The sequence below is a fragment of the Talpa occidentalis genome, unplaced genomic scaffold (assembly GCF_014898055.3).
Source record: "Talpa occidentalis isolate TD23 unplaced genomic scaffold, MPIMG_talOcc4v2.1 talOcc4.6, whole genome shotgun sequence".
Taxonomy (NCBI): domain Eukaryota; kingdom Metazoa; phylum Chordata; class Mammalia; order Eulipotyphla; family Talpidae; genus Talpa; species Talpa occidentalis.
The window spans coordinates 93,265,449-93,290,970 of record NW_023604972.1 but is presented as its reverse complement, the minus strand read 5'-3'; the positions used below and the strand labels follow the sequence as shown (position 1 = coordinate 93,290,970).

Sequence of the window (25,522 nt, the reverse complement as noted above, 5' to 3'; positions counted from 1 at the left end):
AAAGTTTGCCTAAGTTGAAGAATAATTATGATTCTTTTACCAGACTGTGAGTACTATATTATTCATTGTATGCCATTCTTGTCTTGGCTCTGGGAACTGCAGAACTAAATTTAATGTTCAACTGTGGTCCACCAGGACCCTGGTAAGAGGATCTCTTACCTTCTGCTATGTTTAGTAACAAGCCACCCCAGGGTGATTGGGAAGTGGGCAGAAAACATGTTACAATAAAAAATACTCAATATTTTTATTACCAATTAACTGTAGCACTTGGTAAAAATAGGGTACTCAACAATTGCCAGTTTTCCAGACATACATTTTTATCCTTCTTGTTTCCAGCAAGAAGATCGGAAGAAATTAAAATAAAAAAAAGGTCCTTACAGTTAAGGATTTCAGGTAGGAGATTAGGTAGTTCTGTCTAGACCAGATTAAAGACAAGTGTCCTTTTCACAGTATAAAAAACAGCAGTAGTAGCATCTTAGCTTTATTGAATCATGGCAAATGAGTATTTTCCAAGTTCATTATAAGTACAGTGAGGGTAATAGTAAAACTTTACCTATTAAAGGTTTTGAGAACAGCACACAATTCCTAATAGAAAAGATAAAGCCAAAGTCACAGATCAGATGCATAACATTATTGCCATAAAGGGCTAAAGCATGCTTTCTCTGGGTGGTTTTATGCCTGTCATGAATACTGTACAACAGTTAATCCCCCACGTTTTTTGTATTCTGAACCTCTTCCGAGAAAGGTTTGTAATCCAGGAAAATGTCTGCAGGTGAAGATTTGAAATGACTAAAGACTCAGTGAATTATATCTGCCAATTAAGTGTTAGTGAGCAGCTAGGAATGATGCAGAATATGAAGGCAATTTTTAAAGTAATGTTGTAGTAAAATATTCTCACCATATGGAAATTTCCACCTCATTTCAGGGGTAAGAGCAATTGGATCAGGGCCAGATGGATTTGTTTGTGGTAGTGGTGACATAATGGGAGGAAATGAACTGAGCACCTTCTTGTGTTGAGTTTATCCAGAGTCACATGGAGTCTAGTTTTAGAACTGGAGGCAGGAAAGTAGACTACTTTAGGAGAAGTCGGTGACAAATCAGAAATATATAGAATATGGGAAGGCCAGGGGTAGGGTCTATGTCCAGAAGATAAAAGCAGAGACCAGCCCTCTGTTTCGACCAGAAGAGAGTAGACACCCAAAGTTCTATATGCATATTTCCTAGCTGTGGTATGTTTTGAGGACCATGTTCTTGACTCAAGCATGGATGGTGTCCTTAAGAGAAGCATGAGGAAAAAGGAAGTCTTTTTGACAGATTACTGAGATTTTCTTCAGGAGGAGCAATTGGTTCTTTTTGTCTAACTTGGTCCTACCACTGCTATACTCTCATTATATGGTAACTGGAAAACCCTTCCTGCCCATTTTGCAATTGTAGTATGTGTTTTTCAGTAGGAGAAATTTTACTAGCCTCATTCAACAGATAACCTACGCCTTGGTAAGGGACTTAGATTTAAAAAGTAGGAAATTTCTTTGGTATTTACAGGCTTCATTTTTCCTTTGACTTAAAAACTACCTGAAAAACAAGTGTTGAAATATGACATTTCTAAGTTCATTGGCTACATTGGCCATTTCCACAGCCCAAAGATGGCTTCTGTATCAAGTAGGTCAGAGTGCTGATGTTAATCAGGAGAGCCCTTTTTAATCAGTAGAGTCCTTCAAGTCATGCTCACAATTACCTCTTTTCAACCCGTATTTGTCAGGGAAAATGGATCCTTAATGCTTCAGATAGCTTCTTTGATCCACGTGGGAAAAATGCAGGATGATAATTTTTAAGTCAGTCATTTTTCACAGGATTCCAAGTTGGTGAATTGCAATTTTGCTAGTTTCCTTGAAGGGAATCCCAGCTTAAATCATCTAATATTTTATGTGATATTCAAAAGATACTGATTTCCAAGTTTATGTCTAGCACTGAAATTCTGATAACATACAGTTTTAGGAAATATCAATCTCTCAAACTGGGGGCAGGGTAGATTTGAAAGGTAGGTTTTGATGAAGATGAATAGACTAATTTAAAGTTAATCATTATTCAATATGCTGGCAATCTTGAAAATATATCAAAACTGTCTTATAAAAATGTGTATTTTATTTAAATTCCAAATGCATTCACCCTCAGAATAAACATTAAGTGTTCACACATGAAAAACATCTAGCCCTGTTGATGCAGTTACACTAAGCGGGGTATAATGTTCAGAGAGTTAAGTGATCTGCACAGGCAAGTAAGTTCAGAATCACAACATTTTTGCTGGGCTCCACTGTAATTTTACCTTATGACCCATCCAAGTGGCTCATAATTATTTTCTTCCAAGGCCTTCTTGTCATTTGACCACACTTTGCATGTACCCTTTAATTTCTTATAATTCCCCCCTCCCCCACTCCTTTGCCTCACAGTAAGTGTTGTCTGAAAATTTGGTTGAAGCACATTCTAGAAGCAGCTTTCACAATACCCCAGAATTTGGGTCATTATCTTTTTTTGAAACCTTGTCTTTCCTAAGAACTGAGCATCTACTTTCTTCTTGAATAAACATCTTTCAGCATCTCTCTCCTTCTTTATTCTCCCTCCCCTTTTGACCCCCTAGTTTCTTGCTCCTTATTAAGTGCAATTTATCTATGCTTCAGACCAATTATCCTATCTGAGGATGCTTGTTTGCTTTTAGCCCACAGAGTAACAAACATGGCTCTGAGAAAACTTTTGTTTTAGAATTCCCCGATGCTCCTCTTGTGAATTCAAAAATCTTGAACTGGTTGGACTATGAACTTTAATTTGGAAGTGTTTATTGGGAGGTAGGGGATTTACTTGTATACATTTTGTGCTCATCTTTTAAATTCATCAGGCTCCAACAACTGTCCTTACCATCTTTCCATCAGTTACCTCCCTCTCTTTATAAAGGTAAATTTCTAGATTTACATTTACTGGAATTTGTATTAGGAATTTAACACAGGTCAAAAACTCTACCAATATGTTTTTGGGAATGGTTACTGTATTTGTTAGTGCTCTGGTCACAATGTTATGCAGAGTTTTTAGTTATTTGTTCCAAACCCTACCTTCCCCATGAGCCATATTTCTAGTGTGTGATTTCACAAAATGGAAATAACACACATATCCTTTTACAGGAAAATGTACAACAAACTTCATTTTCAATGAAGATAAGTGGGATTTGGCTTTCAGGAGAGGAGGAAAGAGAGGGCATTCTAGTTCTGGCAACTCCCAGGAGGATGCAGTGTGGGCCCTTCCAGGGGGCGCAGAATGGCCAGGCCTCTGGGAGGAGTAGGTGAGTGGATGGTTTTGAATTGAAGAGTTTTAAAGTGCTTCTGAACATGGCAAAGTGCCTCCCAGAGCTACTAGAAAAGGGACCTACCAATGTGGCTTCTGGAACCGTTAACCTGTACATTAACCTGCAGGAGTACAGCTGGATGCCAGTGCAGAGAAGGCCAGAGCAGGCAACCTGGAAAAAGGCCACTGAAGCCATGAACCCCGGAAACAGCCAGAACCAGGATGGCAGCAGCAGGCTTGGAAGGCGTGGGGGTAATTGGAAAGACATTTAAAAAAGTGCCATCAATGGGTGTAACTTCTGGCAATGGAGAGAGCCCCCAACTGATGCTGAGGGTCTGAGTTCAGGTAACTGCTGGATAGAGGTCACAGGCAAAAGGCTTAGAATTTGGAGACAGGAGCAAATTTGAAAGTAAAATAAAAAAACGGACGCGGGGGTGGGGGGGGAACGGGCGTTGTGTGTGTGTGGCTGGTTTGGTTCCTATGTTTAGATCACAAGGTGTACTGGTAGCAGCACTGGTGGAGAGGTGGTGAGTCCTCTCTCTGGGTCAGAAGGTCTTTTCGGACTGTCGACTAAAGGGCCTTCGAAATTCATCCCAGAACCGTATTTTGAGTGCAGGGGAGGCTGTTTCGGAATCCCAAGCAATCTGTTTGCGAATATTTGTGACTGTTCACCCTGTTGCCTCACCCAGAGCCTCGCAGGCAGGGAGTCTTACGCCCGGAGCCTCCTCTCCGGAACAGGGCCGCGAGAGCGGGCCCCAGGAGCCCCAGTCCACCTCCTGCTCCGGGTTCCCCGGGGCCACCCAACGAAGTTCCCGCTCAGTCTGGGCCAGCGGGACGGTTCCGGGGCCCCTCGCAGCAGATGGAGCCCGGACTCTGGCTTCGCCTTTCCCGGCCTCCCGGGCTGGGCTGTGCGCGCGCCCCGCGCCCCTGGGGCGGTTTCTCCAAGCCGACCCCGGAGGCGCCCCGGCGCGGTTCGGGGGAGCCTCGCAGGGCGCGCGGGGCTGGCGCAGTGACCGGCTCCCAGGCCCGCGGGTGTCCGCCCCTCCTCCCGGGGATCCCCTTTCGCCAACACCCTCCGGAGCCTCGCAGGACACTCCCCCCGGGAGGCCGGGCCACGTCCCCCGCCCGCCGCCCTCGCTGCGCCCCGGCCGCCCCGCCCCGCGCGCCGCGCCGGGAGAGCCCCGGGCCCGACCCCTCCCCCAGACGCGCGGCCGGAGCGGGGCCGGCGGCGGCGATGGTGACTGGGCGGCGGCGCGGGGCCGGGTCTGGGGCAGGGCGCCTCGCCGGCCTCTTTCTTTCTCTGCCCCCGCCCCGCCTACTCCTCCCGCGGTGCTAGCCCCGGCGGCGGCCGAGGTCGGCGCTCTCGCCTCGCCTCCCCGCCGCGGACCCTCTCCCCTCCCGCCCGCCCCCTCGCCGCCTCCCCTCGCCGCCTCCCGCGTCCCGCCTCCTCCCGGCGGCCGGCGGGGCCGGGCGAGGTGCTGCGAGGAGGCGTAACGGAAAGCCCCGGCCGGGGAAGGCTGCGGGCTGGAGCCGGAGCCGCCGAGCGCGTCGGGTGAGTCGGAGCCGCCGAGCGCCGCGCGCGCCGCGGGGGCAGCCCGCAGCCTCGGCCAGGAGGGGCCGGCCACGCCGGCGGGGCGCCCCGGGGGTCCTCGAGGGACCGTCGCGACCCGCGGAGCCCGGCGGCGTGCGCCCCGACTGGCGCGGGAACTTCGCCCGGCGCCCGCGGGGAGCGCAGCGGGACCCGGCCCGGAGGTGCCGCGGGTCGGGCTTGGATGCCGGGAATGGGAGGAACGGCTTCTGCGCTCCGCGCCCGGCCCGCGGCGGCACAAGTGGAAAAGTTTGCGGGTGCGCGCCGGGCTCTCCAGCGCCCGCTGCCTGACGTGGGGACGCGGGCGCGGCGACCCGGTGCAGCTCCGCGCCTGGTGCCGGGCTGGGGGAGCCGCCCGGGGGTCGCCCCGGGGGCCTGGTCTGTGGTGTGTGGGTCACGCCGGCCGCAGACGTCAGCTGCTGCTCAGATCTGGGCTGCATTTTTGTGGGTAAAGCAGTGAGTCGGGGTGCGGGGCCGGAGGAGATGGGCGTGGAGTCGGGAAGACCACATCTGGCGCGGGTGGCTGAGTCCAAGGGGTGAGTGAGGAAGGACTAGGCGAGGCGGTTTGTAATTTGGGATTTTTTTTTTTTTTTTGGCATGAAGTTAATGGGTTTTCTCTCCCACTCTGACTCCTGCCATTCAACAGTCTAGTGTTCTTTGAAGTCAGAAAAGCAAAAGGATTTCCTTCAATCCCGTTTAACTTTTATTTCAGGAGAGTCCAGAGTGTCCGTAGTTGTTTCAATGGGTGTAAATGGGAGTAAAGTCTCCTCCACCCCCATCCTCACGCCCACCCGGGCCATTTCCTGTAGTTCCCCTTTTCTCTGCTGTGGTTGTGAGCATGCAAATAGATTCCATCAGTGACCCAGAAGCAAAAGTAGAACTTATGTTTGAAATCGCAAAGCGGCTCCTATAGACAAGTGTGTGCTGGAGCCTGAGGCAAGAGGTCTTGGGAGGGGGGAGAAGGTGCTGACGGAGCCTCCTGTGGCGAGTTCTACCTGAGCTGCCCAGTTTGAAAGGGATGTTTATCGTCTGCACGTAGCTCTCCTTCTCCCACTCTTGGGAGAGCGCTACACCCACCAGGTTTAAAACAGGTGTGATGCTAATTTCGTTGGTGATGTCTTATCCTCGGTATTATTGATTTTTCCCTCCTGGTCTTCTTTAAGCAAAATGACTTCTTTTCAAATTTAAGAGGTAAAGAACACATGTGGGTGTTCTCACATTTAAGAAACAGGGAACACATGCGGGTGCTGAGATTAATGTTTTAAAGATAGAGAAAAGAAATAAAACTCAAGATTGTTTTCTTTTTACTGTTGTACTGTGACAGGCTGTTATTAATCTATGTCAGCAATCTGACTCGTCAATGAAATCGAGGGGATTGAGGCAGTAACAGATAAAACACTATAGTAATAGTTCTTCTAAGTGGTCACGGCTGAGAACTGCTAGTGTGATGACTTGTTATTTGCAAAGGGTGCAGCAAACATTTTATGCCTGGGGAGAAGACATTGCAAGTTGCAGGAGATGGGAGGGGGAAATCATGTCTTCAGAGCAGTCCAATTAGGAAAAATAATTACACAGCAAATGAACGTTCTTGAATATAATTTGACTCATGATACACAAAGTGGTAATTTATCTATAGGAAGGAAAAAGGAATCTTTGTGGATGAGAGCAAAGTGATGTCTTCTGGAAAAAGTAATGTATCCTGTTTATCCAGATGGATGGGCTCAGAATTGATGGCACCTGTCTCTAGAGCTGTGCAGACTGATGAATTAAAGAGATATTACTGCATGTAGTGTTTGGGCAGGGCAGGAAGGAAAGGTCCAGAGAGAGAAGGTAGAAAAACAATGCATAGAAAAGTGCATATTTCTTTTAGTGAACATTGCACACAGCTTCTCAAATTCTCTATTGCAAAGAATTGACAATGTAGAGGCCAAAATAGAGCCCCACATTTGGTCACGGACTTCCTAGATATGTCACTACCTGAACCCTAGACAATTGCTGTCAGTCTTGTTTCTGTGTCTTTAAGAAGGTGGTGATAAGAATTCAAGTCATTCACCTTAGAGATAACTGATTACATCTGCATAGGACTTAGGGTGGTGCCTTGTGCAGAGTAAATACTCAGAAAGTTCATGATGGTAGTCAAGTATCTCTAAAGTCCAGGAAAAAGCAGTGTCATTCAGAGAACTGGACTGACAGACGCTGCACCTGATTTTAGAGTGACTGCTCTTGCAGGTGAACTCTGATTTGAGGCTGTACACAGGCCCCCTGGCAGCCCCATACCCAGAGACACTTGAACTTTTAGAAATTGCAGACTGAAGCCTGATGGCCCATTCCAGTCAGCCTTTGCTGGGACTCCAGTTCCAGGGAATCTGTCCTGCAGATTCTGTGTGGGACTGAAGACTGGAGCATAGGTGTGGTCTGTAAGCCAGGCTCATGGCTCCTGTAGTGTAGCAGGTGCTCAGGTTTAGTGTCCCATCAAAGTAAATATCCAATTTTTTAAAAAATGATTTTATTTATACAAGAACTGGGGTTACAGGCCAGAGATCTGAACTGGGGTACAGGCCAGAGACATGGGAGGGTGAGAGAATTCACCAAAGACAGAGTGGGGAGCAGAACAGGCAGACTGACGGAAAACACTGCTGAGGGGAGCAGTGGGCTTGACAGAAGAGGTCTGCTGCGCCATGTGGGTATCTCCCTGGCGGGCCTGGAATCAACCTGGCACAGCAGAGGCTGCGGACAGCTTCATAGCACTGCGCTCAACCCGTTCCACCACAGGGGAGGCCCAATTTTATTTGAGAAAAATAAACTAGTGGGGCCATGGTACCTTTCCTGGGAATGGTAGAAGTTATATTTTACTCATTGCTTGGTGTTCTTAGAAAGTTACAAATGTTAAGTAAATAACTCAGCTTTAGCATTTGTTTCAAGAAGCAACTTTAAAGTTTGTCCTGATATGTTGTTCAGGAGCTATGATTTTGCTCAAGAGCAAAGTGAACAGAAGAAACTCTTAGCAACACAGTATTTCAGAGCTGGGAAACTATGCTGTATATTGCTCTTCTAATTTAGGAGGAATGCCTATTTGTTTATTCATTCATCCATTCTTTTTAGCCTTTCACTTTGCAAATACCTGGACCCTCTCCCATAAGCCCAGCTGTCTTGGCTTCTGGTAACATAGCAAGGACCAAGAGAGGCCTCTTTCATATGTGAGGGGCACCCATAAACCCTGCAACCTCCCTTTTGGATTTAAGGCTGTACTTGGAAAGCAGAGTCAGGTGTGCTTCCAGGAGTCAGCCTGATTGGAGGGAAGGGATTTGGCTGTGCTAGTGGTGGGGCAGCTGGTCCTCTAGGTCCTCTTAGGGATAAGGGAAAAGAGGGGGTCCTGCTTTTTTCCTGTGCTTTATAAAAGTATGTGTCAGTTTGAATAGTGGCTGAGTAGGACCACTAGCCCCCATGCCGTAAGAACAAATGGCTTTTCTCAGAGCTGAGACATATCAACCCTAGAAAAGCAGAGGTCACATCTGATCATCAGCTGTGAAACCCAAATTATATCCAGGGGGAGAATGGTCTGGCACTTGAAGTAGTTGACTGTCTTGCTGGAGAAGACATGGCTGAGAGTAAAGGAAAGAGCGATTATTTGATTCCCATGCACCTTCAAAGTTTTGTTTCCTTTTTCATTACTTTTAAAGTGACAGTAATACATAATGAAATAATAATGCTTTTGTTTGCTGTTTAGAAGGTTTGCAAAAAATAGAAGGTAGTCAGGGTGCCCTCACTTGTTGCTTGGACTGGAGGCAAGTGTGTTCAGGAAGTACCTGAGGGGGTAGGGCCTTGGGTACGGAACTGGGGAGTCTGAACTTCACCTTGAAATTGCACAAAACATGGAGAATTTGTTGGCAGGTGAATAATGTGATCATACTGTGCTTTAGAAAGATCACAAGGGGGTAGGTGACAAGGAGGCCAGGGCGAGGGACAGATGTGAGGTAGGAGGCTAATGCAGGTAGGACTTGGTGAGGGAGAGGCCTTGAAAGGTGCCTACCCCTGCACGGTGCCACCCGAGTGTGGTACTTAGAAGTAAGTCAGCCAGAGAGACTGGTATGGTTCATAGTGCCATTCACTGAGAAAGCAGCTGTGGGGAATCTCAGTCTGGGTACATGGCAAGGAATAAACTGTGAGCCTTCCAAGGAGATCAGCTCAGCAGAAAGATACAGGGCTGGGCCGGTGGAGATGTCAGGTGCTGCAGATGGAGTTATTTATAGTAGTGGCCAATGATTGCTTGGTCTGTCAATTTTCTGGCTGTCTGGTTTACTAAACAGTGCTCAGGGTATGAGTAATCTGTATTATAACTGAATTTTTCTCTTTCATCCTTTCAACAGGGCTAACCAAGGATTATCAAGTCCCTGCCTTGGCCTTAAAGATCTGCTCTTACTGGTGTTATTTGCAGACTTGATGAGATCTGTTTATGTTATTTCAAACTGAGATAGTTAAAAGGAATGTGCATAGAATGGCTCTAAGCATGTGTACTAGCGAGGATTATAACTGATAACATGACTACCACATACTTGTATTATGGAACTGAGTGTGCCCTCCCCCCAAATTGATATGTTGAAGCCCTCCTCCCTGTTGTGATAGTATTTGGAGGTGAGGCCTTTGGGAGGTAATTAAACTCGAGTGAGGTCATGGGGGTATGGCACCCCTGATGGAATTAGTGTCCTTATAATACAAGGAAAAACCAGAGCTCACTCTCCAGCACAGGGAGAAGGTGGCCATCTGCACACCAGGAGGAGGGTTCGCACCAGGCACTGAATCTGACAGCACCTTGGTTTTGGACTTCCAGCCTTAGAACAGTGAGAAATGTCTGTTTGTCACCTGGTCCACTGTATCTTGTGATAGCAGGCCGAGCTAACTAATATGCATGCCTGTGTTGTGTTTAAGAAAATGTAAGATGATGTTTGCATGTTGAGAATGTAAACTAGCTTTTTGTGCATCTATAAAATACTGAACCTAATCAAGGAGTCATGTTAGATGCATGTTTTCTTAGTTCTCCCTAATAAGACATCATCAACTAGGTCAGGCGAAACACCTGACTCTGACTTTGAGCCCAGGTGGTAAGAAAGGAGGGCAGCTGCGCATTGACTTCCTCCTTTTGATTTTGATTTAATACCACATTTATCGATTAAGTGGTTTGTAGACACGAAAAACTATCAGTCAAAATTAAATAACACTTCCGAGTATTTATTTAGATAAACTTTTGGGGCCCCATTTAAGATTGTGCAGACAAACTAATTTTTAAAGTTTTCATGTGATTTCTAAAATAACAGGTACTGAACCCTGTAGCTAGACATAGGATTTGAATGATGAGTATGGAGAGTTTCAGCACATTCATGGCAAACAATGTTTAACCCTAATTGAGGGAACATCATCAGTAACAGCATTTCTTACATGTCCCTCTTTATGTCTTTATGTACTGAGAATCGTTCAACCAGGTGTAGCCAGGTTGTCTGGCTTTTGGTTACACAAGAAAATGTGTTGAGGATCCATGGCCCAGGCTGACGTATGAAGCTAGGGTGTTAAAACAGTAAATAAATGGCCTTTCAAAGTACTCTCTGTTTGTGGAACTAAGAACATTCCATTGTGGGCTGAATCTCTCTAATCCTCCGAGTGCACAGACTCGCAGGGCCCCAGGATTACTGGTGGGCAGCTGCACATGTGTTTGTGGTTCCCAGGTCTTTCTCTCCAACTGTTCCATATGCTCATTCCCCAACATTAATTTTCCCTTCTTCAAGAAGGTGGTCTAGGCTCTCCTGGTCTCTGTGTGAAGACAGAGCAGGAAGGCAGCCAGTCTGGAAGAAGGCTTTTATAAGGATCTGAATATCCAGGCACCCTGAAAACTTGTATAAGAACTAACTTTTGTTTTCATGTCACAAGGGACAGACTTAGCCCCTCTGTCTTTTTTTGAAGTTACCTTGCTCTCAAGGACTGTTGCTGTTAATGTGGATTGCATTCATTTGTGGAATAATTAAAAGTGTGCAAAACAAGCCCTAAAGAATGCTTGTTGGATTGCAGACATGTTATTTGGTTTGTGCACACTGTTACTTCAATTGGTGCTGTGGATTTAGGGTAAAGCTGATGGGAATTGTTAATCATTGTCTGTGTTACCGACGCAAATACCTCACCTTAACCTTCCCTCCCTGACTGTGGTGCCATCAGAAGGGCAGTTGGTAGCCATGGACAGATTAGAAGGATGTCGACTAAAATTTTAGCTAATTTTCTTGATCTAGTGGGAATATAGGTGACTATTTTTTTATTCTGATTTTCAGATTTTTCTGTGAGTAGCATACTGGTTTTAAAATCAGAACTATATGGTGGAGGTGGTGGTAGTGGGGTGTGTGTGTATACAAAACTATGAACCGTTTTGGTCACAACACTGTGTAGATCCTTACATCTGTGGTGCAGCCATTATAAGCAAATTCTCTGTCTTTCAAAGGAATTGAAATTCCTGTCTGTTTTAATATTGTTATTTATGCTAGAAGTCTGGAGGAATGTGACCAGGACTAGGTGCTGTGACCCAGAGCCAGAGTGAGGGGTAGCTTTCTCCCAACCACAGAAGACAACCCACTGGTGGTCGTGGGTATGTTTTCATGAATACTGTAGAGCTGTTTCTCTTTTATAGTGAATTGTGTCAACACCAGTCTGATAAGAGTGCTAAATTAATTAATATGGTGACATACAAGAGTTCTTTCTTTTTGAAACTTCCTTCAGTGTTCAACAGAACCCAAAACCAACAGTGAGATCTTAAATATCTCTTTAGCAGCAAACTCCCCACATGCCCGGAAAATTAGAGGGGCTCTTTTTCCTCTACTGATTCTATTGTTCAGCATTTTCTTTCTTTCCACACAGAGCTGTATTGTCAGGGGCACCTGGAGTTCAAGCTTCCTTTCTCCTGGGGCAGCCTGCAGTTGGGCTGAGTTTCACGTGTTGTTTTCCAATTTTAAGGCAGTTAGCCAGTTGGTGAAGCAGGGGCCTTACTGCATGGACAGTAGCCTCATTTCATCTTCAGAGAAGTGGTACATGGCACGTGCTTATTCGGGACAAACAGACATCTTAAAAGATGTACTTTTCCCCTTGTCCTTAAAGATCAAATTTTCTGAAATTAAAAATAATCGGCTGCATAGACTGGGAACTGCAGACTTATCAGGGGAATCTTATGTGAATGCAAATGACTCGTTTGCATATTGAATGCACACTTAAGAGAAACATGGCTTACAACTTTAAAAACGCTTTAAAATCACATCTGTTTTTGAAAAATGGTTAACTGGAAGGTGATTTTGCATGGAGAAGTATGTCTAAACAGATAATTACTCAGCTTGTGCTCATTTCTATAGTAGTTCTTTCGGGTTCTTCTGTAGTGGAAGCTCATAATTTATGGGCCTAACGACTGATTCTGTGTGAATTCCTGCTGTACCATAGTCTAGTGGCTGGCTTAAACATTAGGTGACTGCAGGTCATCTTTGATCTGAGTCCTTGTTGTGCTTAGTTTGTCTTTTGACATACTGTTTTTTTTCCCCTCCCAGTTTGTGCCTAAGTCTATAATTCTTTCCTCCGTTCGTAAAGAGAGCGAGATGATGTGTGAAATGTTGAAACTAGAGCTCAAAAAAACTGTAGCCAGGTAAAGATGCCACAATGAATGAGACCCCAAGTGGTGGTGGTTATGAAAAGATGTGTGTACATCCATGTGGATAGGTGGCTGTGGGTGCTATTTAGGATAGTCGGATGAGCTCTGCTGCAGGGGGATCACTGCTCCCCTGGATCTGGAAACTAGACTCATGGACCCTAAGAGTAGGTTGGCTTTCCTAGCAAAACTTGTGTGCTTTTAAAAACTCTAAAGATTTAAAAATCTCTGCCATCAAATTCTGTTTCCTCTAGCATGTATATGTGTGTTTGAGTTTTGAACTCTTGACCATGGGACTTCCCATTTCTCCTGGTAAAATTTCAGCTTTCTCACCCTGGCATGTTGTTCAGTTTACCCAGATAGCTTTGAGTTCTGCCCTGGTCATCTTTCTTGCCAGCCAACCCCCTGGGCTGCGTGTTGTTCCTCCATGTCTTCTCCTCATCAGTCATTCAAGTTCTTTGAACCTTTCACTGGTGGCTGCTGTGTTCAGCCTGCCCTTGTCACTCTCCTGAATCCTCTTAGTAACAAAGGGCGAGTCAGCCTTTGCAGGCAGCGGGAGGGCAGAGGGTTGAAGTGTGTGCCAAGATACAGAGGAAGCTAATCATACCCCTGACCTCGACCTCATTAACATTGTTCTGGAACCAACAGAGCCGGCATTCCACGGCATTGTTTGACTTTGGATTGTCTCTGCTAATTTATGGTCACCGGTCCTTAGCATGTAAGACACAGTACTAAACGCCTCCTTTTAACTTCCTAAAACTTAGACTTTGCGTTGTAAGTCCTTGGGCCCTTCTGATGGAGAATTGGTCCCAAGATAGATCAAGAGTGACAAGACTCGGGAGTATGAGAAGGAGGCCTAGATGGGTGCGTGTGCACGGGCACGTGATCTAGGTGTTCACGGATCTGGGTGCAGGCCTCAGACTGGCACTTTCATCCATTACAGCAGGGCTCGTCAAACCTGAATAGGTACAAGAATTATCCAGAGTCTTGTTAAAATGCTGGTTCTGACTCAGCAGGCCTGGGTGGAGCCTGGATTCTGTATTTCTAATTAATTCCCTGTGGAGTTGGAGATGCTGATGTGAATAAAACTGTGGGATAGTCGACTGGAGGCTGCCACCCATGAAGGCTGATACCAGGAGAGCACCCCTAGGGTCTGATTTAGAATCTGTTGCTTGTGACTTAATGCTAACCTCTCCTGGGGTGACACCAAGGGCCCTGAGCGCTTTCATTTCCCTGCGGTCTTGCAGTAGCCATGGGACAGCTGCACAGGGGTTCCTTTAGTCCTTAGGGCGGGGCGTTATGAGGGATTTCTGGGTGGGATATAGCCTAAGGGGGCAGGTTGTGTTTTTGTTGTGTTATAGTTAAAGTGATTTCCTCATTACATACTGATTGTATTCCATAATTTTAAGTGTATAACCAAGGTTCTAACACTTGCCAATTAAAACTGCATTTTCTCACATTCCCTAAAACTTTTAAAAAAATTGTGATTGTATAATTCCAAACTTTCCTATTGATTCAGTTAGGACATTATTTCTGAAACTTGCCTGACACTCTGCTAGGGTGTGCATGCACATTCTCAGACCCCCTCCTCTGGGGTTCGGACTCTCTAAATCTGGAATGGGTCTCGGGGGGCTCTGTGTTTATGCATCATTCTTATGACCAGGCAGGTTATAGAAACTCATGTAGAGAAAAGGCGGTGTAGAAACCCACCTCTAAGCCTGTGGTATTGGCTGTGGATGTTAGGGCATCCTTGCCTGTGATCTTGGCTTCTTGGATATTTGTTTGGTAGGACTGGCTTCCGTCCCATTGGGCCCACTTCAGATTTTATCTTGACACATACTTTCATTCTTCCAGAGAGACTCTTGTCTCAGATACGACCAAATCAGAGAGTCCTTTGTCAACAGTGTAAGAAGTCAGTTCAGTGAAGCCGTTATTTTTAGGAAGGTTTCGCAGACACTGATTATTAAGTGCTTTGGGCTTTCTTGAGCTACAGGACTGTAAGCATGAGCCTTGACAGAGAAGTCTTGGAATGTCTTGAGACTATTTCTACTCCTTCCCTTTCTTTGGTTCAGAATAAGGGGAATTTTTTTGGTAAGTAAATGCTGATGGAAATGGGCGGAGAAGGATCCTTTTCCTACACAAACCAGTTCGGTTCTGGTCCAAGTGAATAGACAGATTGAGGAGTTGAGCTTTCCACATCTTTGTATCAACATTAACCTACATTTCTACAAATGCTATATCCATCACTGCCCACTGTAGAAGCAGACTCAGGTGATGAAATAGTTCAGTGTGATGGGATCAGAGGGATATAGAAAGGGCTACTTATCTAAAGGGGGAGATTCACTTACTGTTGCGCCCAGAACTCTACGATTCCAGGAATTTGAGTTAACATTTCTCTTTAAAACTCATTAGACATATAAGCATCCATAGGCTAGGTAAAACATTATTTATGCCTTAACAGGAGCGATTTCATAAATGCTTCTCAAGACCAACTGTTGATGGCTAAAATCAGGGTCTGAGGGAGTGGACTTTGATGTGGACTGGATGCAGGGCTGCAAAAGGTGTCCCAAGTGTCAGGTGTCTCTGGTCAGGGAGAGGCCAGGCACTAGGCAGGACCAATTCTTGTTCGGGGGTTGGGGGTGTGGGGTGGGGGTGGGGTGTGTGTGTGTGTGTATTATAGGAACTTGAGCATCATTAATGATGTGTCTAAATCTATCTTAAGCAGTCATTTCACATATACTTGACCAGTTGTAACAGAATCTACATGTGAAAATTAAGAATTGAACACCTTATTGTACTTGGGATTATTTTGCTCTTTGTTTAGCTACTTAATTTTGAGAGAGAAACTAAGTCCAAGCTTCAGAAAATGCTCAGCTTCTGTACGTGCTTCACAGCTGAGCTTGATCATCAGCAGAAACTTTACCTCTTCTACTGGGGACTTTTTCACAGTGTGTTTTGAGATGAAAAGCTTGACCCTTACCACCCAGAATGTGTGCTTTAGTATATGCTTTCTCTCTTGTATCTGCAAAGGATAATGACATTTTCCATGAGTGCTCAGCTCATGGCTGAATTGGACATTATAATGCCAAAACCAAAACTTGCTTGAGCGAGACAGCGTGTTTCTAGGATAGCATGAAAATGGGTAAGGAGATTGTCTTGGCCTCTACTGGTGGGGCAAGCCAGAACCAACAGGAAAGTGACACTAAGTACATCCATGGGACAGACCCACCTGCTACCACACCCATGGCCATTTTCTGCCCTTTCTCCCCTGCCTCTACTTTGTCCTTAGAATGAACTTGACTGCCTTAAACTCCAAGATTCACAAGATGTTCCTTCTTGCTCTTAGGTAGGGTCTTGGGGAAAAAAAATTTTTTAAAAGAATTGATTCTTATTACAAAGGGTAATGGCCATACTTACCTGGGACAGGTAGGAACACAGCCATTGTATGTGAGAAAGCATTGACCTATCCATCCTGGCTGCAATTAGCTTGCTTTGTAGTCTTGGGCAAGTCATTTCACTATTTCTGCTAATAAAGGTGAAGAGATGGAATCCAGACCTGGAATTCTTGTTCTAGATGAGTGTATGACTTGTGTGTTGAATACTCAGCACACCCTCTGGGAGCTTACAGTCAGGTAGGGGAGAGGGCAGAACAGCCATTATCTTCCTTGTAGTTAGCAAGGTATGGATAGATAATGAACAGGCCTCGGAACACTGTTCTTATGTTTTGAACTCAGTTTCCCTCCTTTTGGAAAGAAAAGTAAGAGTTACAGAAACATAAGCAAGAATGTAAGAATCTGCCAGCTTTTTATGGAATATGCCTAGTGTAGAAGAGAGGTAAATTTTCTCTTATAAAGAGGAGATAGATGTTCAAAGAGAGAGATAGCTGAACTAAGCTCTTCTTAACCCTGAATTCTTTTATGACTTCTGGGTCTTGATATCTTTGTAAGCACAGAATTTGTTCCACACTCCAGAAAGTTGACCCTCTGATAAAACCGTGTGGAGCCCTCTGGAAGGCTTCACTGTTTCTTTCCTGGAGCAGTCAGATTTTATGTCTCAGTGGGAGGAGAAATGTCTAAAAAGGGAAACATGGCTCCACAAAGGATTCCCTTTGTCTGTCCTGGAGCAGTGAGGGCCACAGATGAGGACAGGGAATTTCCTGGGGAGATGAAACCCTCCCTCGGCACATCCCCACCTGTAGGTGGCCAGTGCATTTCTCTTCTTGGTCAGCAGGGCCACAAATGGGTCCAAGCCTGCACAAACCAATGCCCGTGGATTTTCTTTTAAACAGAAATGGACATCCTGGGATGTGACAAGTTAATATGCTGGGCTAGCTCTGAGCTATATGCTCTGCCCCCACTGCTGACACTGCCCCCATTTAGAACTTACTGCTTTTAGGAGGCATCCCAATCACCTGAGGGGGCTTGTTATAACACATTGGTGGGCCTCACTCACCCCTGAGGTTCTGACTCACAAGGTCTGGAGTGGGCCAAACATTGCATTTCTAACACATTCCCAGGTGATGCTGATGCTGTGGGCCTGGGGGACTACACTCAGAGAACTGCTGTGATACCAGGCACTTCTCAACCTTCTGACAGATGTGTTGGGACAGGCAAACTCTGCTCCTTGAGTGGGTATCAGTATAGGGTGAGTGGTCTTCTGACGGGACCTGTAGCAGTCACTGGAATGTTGGAAGGAACACTTGCTCTGTCTTCTTACCCAAGGGCTGCCTTTCTGTTTCTCTCCACAAATAGACTGGGGATGTGGCATTTGGGGGTAGTTCAGATCGCCTTTCAGTGCCTCCTTCCAATCCCTTCTCTTTTTGAAAGAGGCTTCCTGAACCACGCCTCTCCTCCACATTAGTCCCTTCACAGACTTGCCATTGGCCTTCCTTCAGATAAAGCCCAAACTACTACAACTTCATCTCTCACTGGTTTTTCACTAAGTCTCTGAAATATTCTTTTCATTTATGAATTCACTATGTTTCTTCTTGCTTCCAGGGTGTACCATGTTGCTAGACCTCTGCCTAGCTTGCTCCTTGCTTCTCTCTTAGCCTGGCCAAGTTCTGCTTGTCAGACCTCGAGTAACCATCACTGGCCCTAGGGGACTTCCTTTAACTCCTTTCGGATTAGGTGGTTTCTCTGGAAAGACTCCGCTCCATCTTGTCATTTTCTCTCTGAGGCTCCTGTCAGCTGCCTCAGGGTCCTGTTTACTACCTGCTAACTTCCCTGTCATGGACCTGCTTGCTTCCCCGCCCTGGGGGCGGGGACCTTGTCATGTGTTCATCCAAGGATTCCAGGCTTGGCCTGGTGCCTGGCATGTAAAGGGCCTTTCTGGTCATTCTGCACAGAAGATACTTCAGTGGAGTAGCTTGAGTCCCTGACTTCCTGTTACCTTGCCAGTGAGTCATAACACCATGATTCTCACAAGGTCTCTGATCCTACCCCTTGGCCAAGTGACGCTGACCATGTTTTCTGCTCTGAGACCAAGGAGTTGGGCCCAGGGAGTCCAGCCCCTGCCGGAACCACTGAAAAACTGGCTATTCCAACTTTGAAAAATGACTCTCCTGTTGCTTTGCAGGTAAACCCGGAAGCAGACACAAGTTCACAGCTGGCCTGCGGTTCTTACTTCTGTTAAGGAGCAGCTCCTCCTTCAGGTAAGGGGTTAATTCCTGGAACCTGCTCAGGCTCAGGTGGGTTGTAGGAAAACTCTGGCCTTGATGATGCGCTCTGACAAACACGCAGAGTTCTCTTTCACTGAAAAGAAAATCCTTAAATGTAGGGCAGCAGCTCCTCTAAGAAAGGTATGAGGTAGCCCCCCAACTCTATAGAGTTCCCAGAGAAGTGTTCCCCTGCCGGCTTTCTCCTGGGCACTGCTGGCCTTCTCATCATCTGATGCTCTCCTTTGCACGGACATCCTTCTCCCCTGCATTTGAATTGGGGCTTCAGATTCCTTGTCCTCACATCAGAGCCAGCACAAATGTATCAAACTAAGCAAAACGCTGTGTGGAGCATAGTCTTTTCTCAGCTTTCCTGCAGAATGAATTGCTGCTTCTCTGTTCACGTGACAACTTACCATGTGAGCTTCACTTACTAGTTTGCATACGTCCTTATCCTCTAGTTCCCTGAGTTCCTCTTTTGCCATCTCCTGTCTAGCATGGCATTCAGAAAATGAATGAATATTTGTCTGAGAAAAAAAATGCCTTAGTAAACTAAACTAAACTAAGGCGTGTGCGCACGCGCGCACACACACACGATATTGTAGTCCTAAAACATTTGTCTTTTTGGATTAATTACATGACTGTTTGCTCACATTACCATGTGTAATTGAGAATTTACCATAATGTAGTCAAGTCAATAGGAGTTTCGGTTCTTGCCCCTACTGAAAAGGGAAAGAAGTTAGGAGTTTTTGTTTCATTGTCATCTTCTTGAATAGTAAGTGATGCTAGGTCATGGAGCAGTAGTGTACTAAGTGACAGCCTGTAACTGTGAGCCCCTGGCCCTCTTGGCTGTCCTGCAAGAAACTGTTGCCAACCAGCCTTTGGAGCCCTGATCAGCCATGAGACTGAGCGTATATCTAAATGTGTACGTGGCAAGGGAGCAAGCAACAATTGACTTTCCCAATTAATAACCTTAAGGCAATGAAAATATTTCTGAGTGAGGTTTAATAAAAAAGCTGTCGATCAGTGCATTCAGTTTTAATAAAAAGGCGGTCGGTCCATGCATTTCACTTTCCCCCACATGTCTTAATAAGTTGGATGCTTTGAAAAGTGCACTGATTGGCCTGATGCCATACTGCTCCATCTGTAGGCTGGGAGTAGCAACCCCCAGGGGTGGGTCAGCTGAATGATGGAGCCAGAATGGGGCCTGCGTCCTTTTGGGAAGTGGTCAGGGGCAGAGTTCATGGACGCTGGGGGTGGGGGGATATGGTACTTCAATGTAACCAAAGACTTCTTTCATGTAGGAGAGTGCAGTCTTGAGTTTTTACTTCTGCTTTCCTGTTCTGCTCTTCTTCAGCCTGTTTATTGTTCAGCCTCTCCAGCTGCTTTTTTTGAGTGTGTGCAGCACTAAAAGAGAAAGAGTTGTCTTTTGGTGTCTTCATGAGCTTTTCACAACCCAGTCAACAAGTACCATATGAAAGCAGTCACAGAACCATGGTTTCTACTGGTGCTGAGTTCTAGCTGTACAGCCACCTGCAGAAGAAGTTAGTGAAAGACAATCTGGTAGGAAAATGGCTCTTAATTTGACCCTGCTTGTGTTCTTAACACTTTCTAAGGCTGGGGTAGATCGAGGGCTGCAGCTTTGCCTAGGAATTTCCAGTCTTCATGGAATCTAGTTTGCCTGTCAATACTGGAAAAATAAGAAAAATAAATTGCAGCTTAAAAGTCCTGATGTTAAGATGTGAATGGATTTTAGCTTTTTAGTAGGTTTTGGAATCTGAGCTATTACTGTAGAAGTTGATGCAAGGTGATGCTTGTCGGGCTGCTCTCTTTGTGCTGCCAGAAACATGTTTTTTTTTTTTTTTTTTTTTTTAGCACCCAGTGAATAATAATTAGCACCTCACTGAGCTTCTGGGTTAGCTTTTCTCAGCCTGCCTCCTGCTGTGCAATGCAGTTTTGATAATAAGGTTCAAAAAACTGAGGTAGGTCAAGTCTTTGAGCTCCTGAGCTGGCTGCCTACTCACACAGAGGCGTGCCCGCAGGCACATTTTAGAGAACTTTCTAGTTGAACCTTGACCATCCCACACTATCCTAATTAAAGACCAACAAGTGATGCAGTTCCCCAAAGTGCCTGAGAGCTTCTGAACTGTGTGTTATTGACTTCTGATGTGGTGCTCTTCTTTCACTCAACGAATTGTTTATTCATTCTAAAGATGGAACTGCTAGTGCCTCAGCAGTTGAGTTTATATATTAGGGCATGTGTGTTTTTGATATATCTGTTTTGGAACCTTGGCCTTGATCCAAAGTTACTGTCCAGCATGGTCCCCTTGTGTCTAGGGTAGACATTTGGGAGCAATCAGAGCAAAGGCAACTAGCGGACACAGCAACTGGTCTGCTGGACTCAGACTCCGGTGTCATTAGCATACTGCTCTGTGAACCCTGGTTTCCTTTATTGCTGAAATGCATGGGAACCCAGACTGTGGCTGGTGACAAATACACACAACAGACAAATAGCACATTTCTCCCTCCAGAGACTTTGGTTGTTTGAGGTGAAACCTTTCTCTTGAGCTTCAGGTGAGGCCTTTATCTTTTCTTTGTAAAGAATCAGTTTCCAAAATAGGCTTTCAAGTTTCATTCTACATTTCCCAGGTATTGATATCTTGGAGAAGAATTTGCTTTTTCCATTTCCAGAGCACAATCAATGCATATCTCAGGAACCACTTTTTACTTTGATCAGGTCATTTGTCAGATGTGATTTATTGCCTGGTTTGTCTTATCCACTACAGGAGTTCTGTTGTTGATTTGACAGAAAACTTACAAGTACTTGTTTCTAGAAAAAAGTTGGTTTTAAATGGAATATCTTAGACCTTTGCTTTATGAAAAGATTGGAGAAATTGTTTCAATTACTCTCAGGTCCTCTTCCAGTTAAGAAATCACCATTTCCTGTTCCTTAGTAACTTTTTAGGATTATGGACTTGAATTGGGAGGAGGCCTTTGGATAACTAGTTAATAAAAGTAACTTTTCCAAATGGGCACAAGAGAGTGAAAAAATTCCTCTTCTATCTCTTTCAATGACAAAGAGTAGCATATGATTCTTCCCTGTAGAGCATGTCTTACATGGTGGAGCAGTTTCTGAGGCTTCTGGAATTCTTAGATTCCTTTAAGTCTAGAGGCAGCCTTCTTGACTGTCTTGAGACTGACCCTGTTGATGCTTCTCTCTCTTCCTCCACCACCTGATGGGCAAGCCCTGTGCTCACCTGGCCTGCATTCTGTCCTCCTGCCGGGGGTTGCTGAGGAGCAGTCCTCTATGGCTACAGTCTGAGAAAGAAAACAAACAGCTGAGCTCCCATGGCAGCCCAGCAGGCTGGGGAAAATAGTTCTCATTCTCTTTGTTCCTGGGTTCAAAGTACACTGAACGTTTTATGGGGGCGATCAGCCCCCGCAAGGTGCTATTTTGAGTGGGCCTGTATTTTCGCCTGGTGGACAATTAACCATGCTGACCTCCTCCTTTTGCCTTTGCCTTTCTGGCTGAGTTGACGTTAATGCTCAGAGTGAGAAGGGGCTGCTGCTCCTTTGAGCAGAGCACCAGGCAGGGCTGGGGAAACATTTGATCTTGTTCAAAGGGGATGTCTCTGAAGCATGAAGATTGAACTGATTGTGACCCCACCCTGGGGGAAGGAGAAGCACCCTCTGGAGAACAGGCCCAGAGGAAGAAGCCTGCAATTACTAATCCCCTGGCCTATGGGTCTTCAGGGTCTCATATCCGTTTAAAGGAGAGAGAATTGGGATTGAAGGTAGTAAAATAGGCCTTAAATTAGAGGAACAGGGGGTCATTTCATCTAATTTTGTGCTTGTTACTGATGAATAAAAGGCAGAGGAGATAATTCCTGTAGCCTCCTTGAGATCTTTATCACCATGGGGTGGCATTTGTGGAGCTAGCACAGGAGCTGGCCATTTCCTTCCTGGTTAACCTGGACCTCCATTTCCATAGCACCAGGGGAGGGCGTGGGGATGCAGTCACCCCCTAGGGTACTGTGGTCAGGATTATGGAGTTTCTCCTGTAGTGAGAGGTCAGTGAATGAAAACAGTTGATAAAAATCCCCACACACCACTTGACATGACTCAGGAACATGGCATTCACACTGGAGAAATCCACCAGCAAAGAGAGCTCATTTAGCATTAGGATGGTGTCTTACTTCTGAGGATGGCTTGTCAGTCATCTGTGGTCGATGCGCGTTATCTAGAGCATGATAGTCATCAAATTCCTTTGAGCTGAGCATTGTTCAAAGTGCTAATTCTCGTGGTGGGGAATTAGCCAGGAAATGAGAACTCAGCCTTCTGTTTGATTAGTGCTGTTCTGTTCACAGTGCACATTCAGGCCCGAAACTTCCTGAGAGCCCTGCAGGAGCTGGTGTATGTGCCTGTGTCTGCAGAGAAGGGAGGGAGGCCCAGAGGCCCTGTGACTTGCCCTAGGTCTCCTGGAAGGCAAGCGGGGGATCTGGGATTCTCTCCCTGGACTTCCCTGGACTTCCCCCTACTTAGAAGAAAGTAGGGAAGTGGGAGAGGAAATGAAAAATTTCCTTGAGGAGAGGGAGAGAGCACTCATGGTAGATAGCTAGTTCTCTGTGCCAGCCACCAGCTGGCACCATTCCCCCAGGCAGCGGGGCTGGTCTGAGGGAAGCAGTGACCAGGGTGGATAGGGACTGGGAAGGGAAGAAGAGGATGGCTCTTTTTTAGGTCTGAAACAGCAGAAGCAAAGTGTGGAGTGCCTTCTGGAAAGCATTGATCAGGAAGCATGACAGTCCCAGCTGTCTACATCACCGCTGCTGCTTGCTGCTTCGTTTCTAGGCCCCGGTCTCCGTGGCCATCAGATTCACACTCTTACTCTCTCATCTCTGATCACTTTTAGTCTCCAGCTCCTCCCTCATTCCAGCATACATTTCTGCTTTATATTTGTGGGGTTAGCTCAGAATAAAGAGAAAAGTTCTATAAGATGTGCTAGTACAGGCTACACTGTTAAGTGCTTTTAATCATAACTAAGGTTGGTACAGTTCTTATAAAAATCTGTTCCCCCATTGATTCAGGAGCTGATATTTCCCCCTCATATTGATAATGGAAACTCGATACATCGCCTTTCTATTGGATGTGGTACCCTTGGGATCTTCTAGAAGGTAAAACTCCAGCCAAGTGGTGTCCTGAAATGTTATTTGGGAGGAATTTCAGGGGAGATACTCCTTATCTCACTGATGCTTCTCTGTAACCTGTACTGTTCGGAGGCAAGGTCCCCTCGCTGTGGTCATGCACCGCGCCTTTCCTTCATTACTTTGGCTAATCAGAAGTTGGCTGCACTTCAGTGCCTCTTAAAAGCTTTTCTCTCTGGCTCTGTCCAGGAACTTGAAGTGCAGTGTCAGAAATGATGTGAGTTGATGAAGAAGAAATAAACAAACCCAGGCAACATGTGAGGAAGCCTTGGCAGCCCTGCTGCTGTTTGTAGTTTTGATCTGAAGGAGCCAGATTTCCTCCATGTGGAAGGAATGAGACGGTGAGTGCCCCAGTGCCGAGGAGCTGGAGATGCACATGGTACTGGGCCTTCTAGATTGGGGCTCCACTTAGTCTAATGAACTCTGGGATGGAAATGAGTCATTTATGCTTGGCAGAGCAGAGATAAGTCACATGTCTGCAGCCTGAGCTGTATGTATGTGCAGTGAAAAATAGCATCTGTTCAGGGAAGCAGAACATTCCAGAGTGCCTCAGTCCCCTCCAAGAGTGAAGAATAGGAGAGGTGGGTGGAATTTTAAAAATATTTTGTCCAAATTTAACAGGCAACTATTAATCAGAGACACTCTGCAGGGGAGAGGGAGGGATCAAAACAGGGGTGAGAAGACCATAAGGGACTGTGGTGGGAAGACAGGATTTCTCAGGCTTGGGGGTGACTAGGGGGCAGTAATGCCAGAGGTAGGCTGTGTGAGTGGTGCCCGGTAGAGTCAGGCAGCACCTGGGCTGTGGAGAGGCAATGGCTTCCCTGCAGGAATCCAGATAAGTGTGGAGCAAATTGGGTTTGAAGTCACCCCTTTACCCAAGAATAGTACCCAATGACTAGGAGCCCACTTTACTTTTGTAGCTCTTTTCAGAGGGACACACTTCTTGGAGCTTATCAGACTTTCTTTCATTCTGTTGGTGGAAATGCGTGTGGGGTGCTGCAAGTGAGGCCAGAAGCCCCAGGCATGTTTGAGCACTGAAGTGCTGAGAGCAGGACTCAGTTCCCACACTGATAGATACCATTAGCCCGTGGTAAATTAGGGTCTCCAACACTGCCAACCTCATTTTGAAAATTGCGGTCCTGTTGTCATTGCCCCAGCCAAGTAAACTAGATCATGTGGTGTGCTATGCTTAGAAACCCACAGTGGTAAACCACACTGCTGCGCGGAGGCTGGTAAGAAAAAGTGTTGCTGTTTGTTAATGTCCTTTCCTAACTTTGGCTGATTCTTAAAAAAAAAAAAAAAAAAAAGCATTAAAGGGGGCTTTTAAAATTTAGAGCCATTATGAAAGATTAATTCAAGGTTAAAAGTTGCCAGAGAGGGCCTCCCTGGTGGCGCACAGGTTAAGTCTCAGCGCTATCAAGCTATCACCAACCACTGAGGCGTGAGTTCAATCCCTGGCCAGGGAGCAAATCCAATGGCGCAGCAAACCTCTCCTGTCTTGCCCGCTGCCCCCCTTAGCATTGTATTTCAGTAGATCCACCTGTTCTGCTCCCTACTCTGATTCTGGTGAACCTCTTACCCCCTGCACCTCTGGCCTACACTCAGTTCTTATATACATGAATAAATAAAAATAAATCTTTAAAAAAAAGTTGCCAGAGTTTGTGAGACCAATAATATTTTATTTAAACTCACAAACACAGACTGGAGGAGTTGTCATTGTTTACTGCTTGATTGGTTTCCTCCACCCACCCTGGTTCATCTCACCATTATACCCACTTGGCTGGGAGAAAGTGTGTGTCTTTAAATTGACCTTCGGCTTCATCATGTGGCCACCATGTGGCTTCACCTGGACAACCCTGATTCCAGGAAGTAGTATATTTCCTTGGAATCTTGGGCACCTGATCACTTTGTTGAGGAATTTTTGTGCCATGTCTGGGGCAGAGAATACATTTCCTTTTGGAAATTGTTTCTCCCTGACCATCCCTTTCACTGGTTCTCCTGATTTCTACAGATGCCACATATATGAGGTCTCCTTGCTTCTCTCCAGGAAATATACTGAAGACATTCAATCTCTTAGTGGATCA

At 45.8% G+C, this 25,522-nt stretch overlaps 1 protein-coding gene across 4 annotated transcripts in view; it reads left to right on the top strand.

The window, feature by feature from the left end:
- The first annotated feature begins 4,789 nt into the window (after window positions 1–4,789).
- The window catches only part of LHFPL2 (LHFPL tetraspan subfamily member 2), a 148,223-nt gene continuing 127,490 nt past the window's right edge, over window positions 4,790–25,522 (top strand). For 2 of the 4 annotated variants that reach the window (XM_054688485.1, XM_037529055.2), the window contains exons 1-2: window positions 4,790–4,882; window positions 18,159–18,234. The gene's annotated coding sequence lies outside the window, so the exon portion shown is untranslated. Of the gene's footprint in view, window positions 4,883–18,158; window positions 18,235–23,321; window positions 23,780–25,522 lie in introns of those variants that run through there. The other 2 variants (XM_054688484.1, XM_054688486.1) reach the window with 2 other exon arrangements.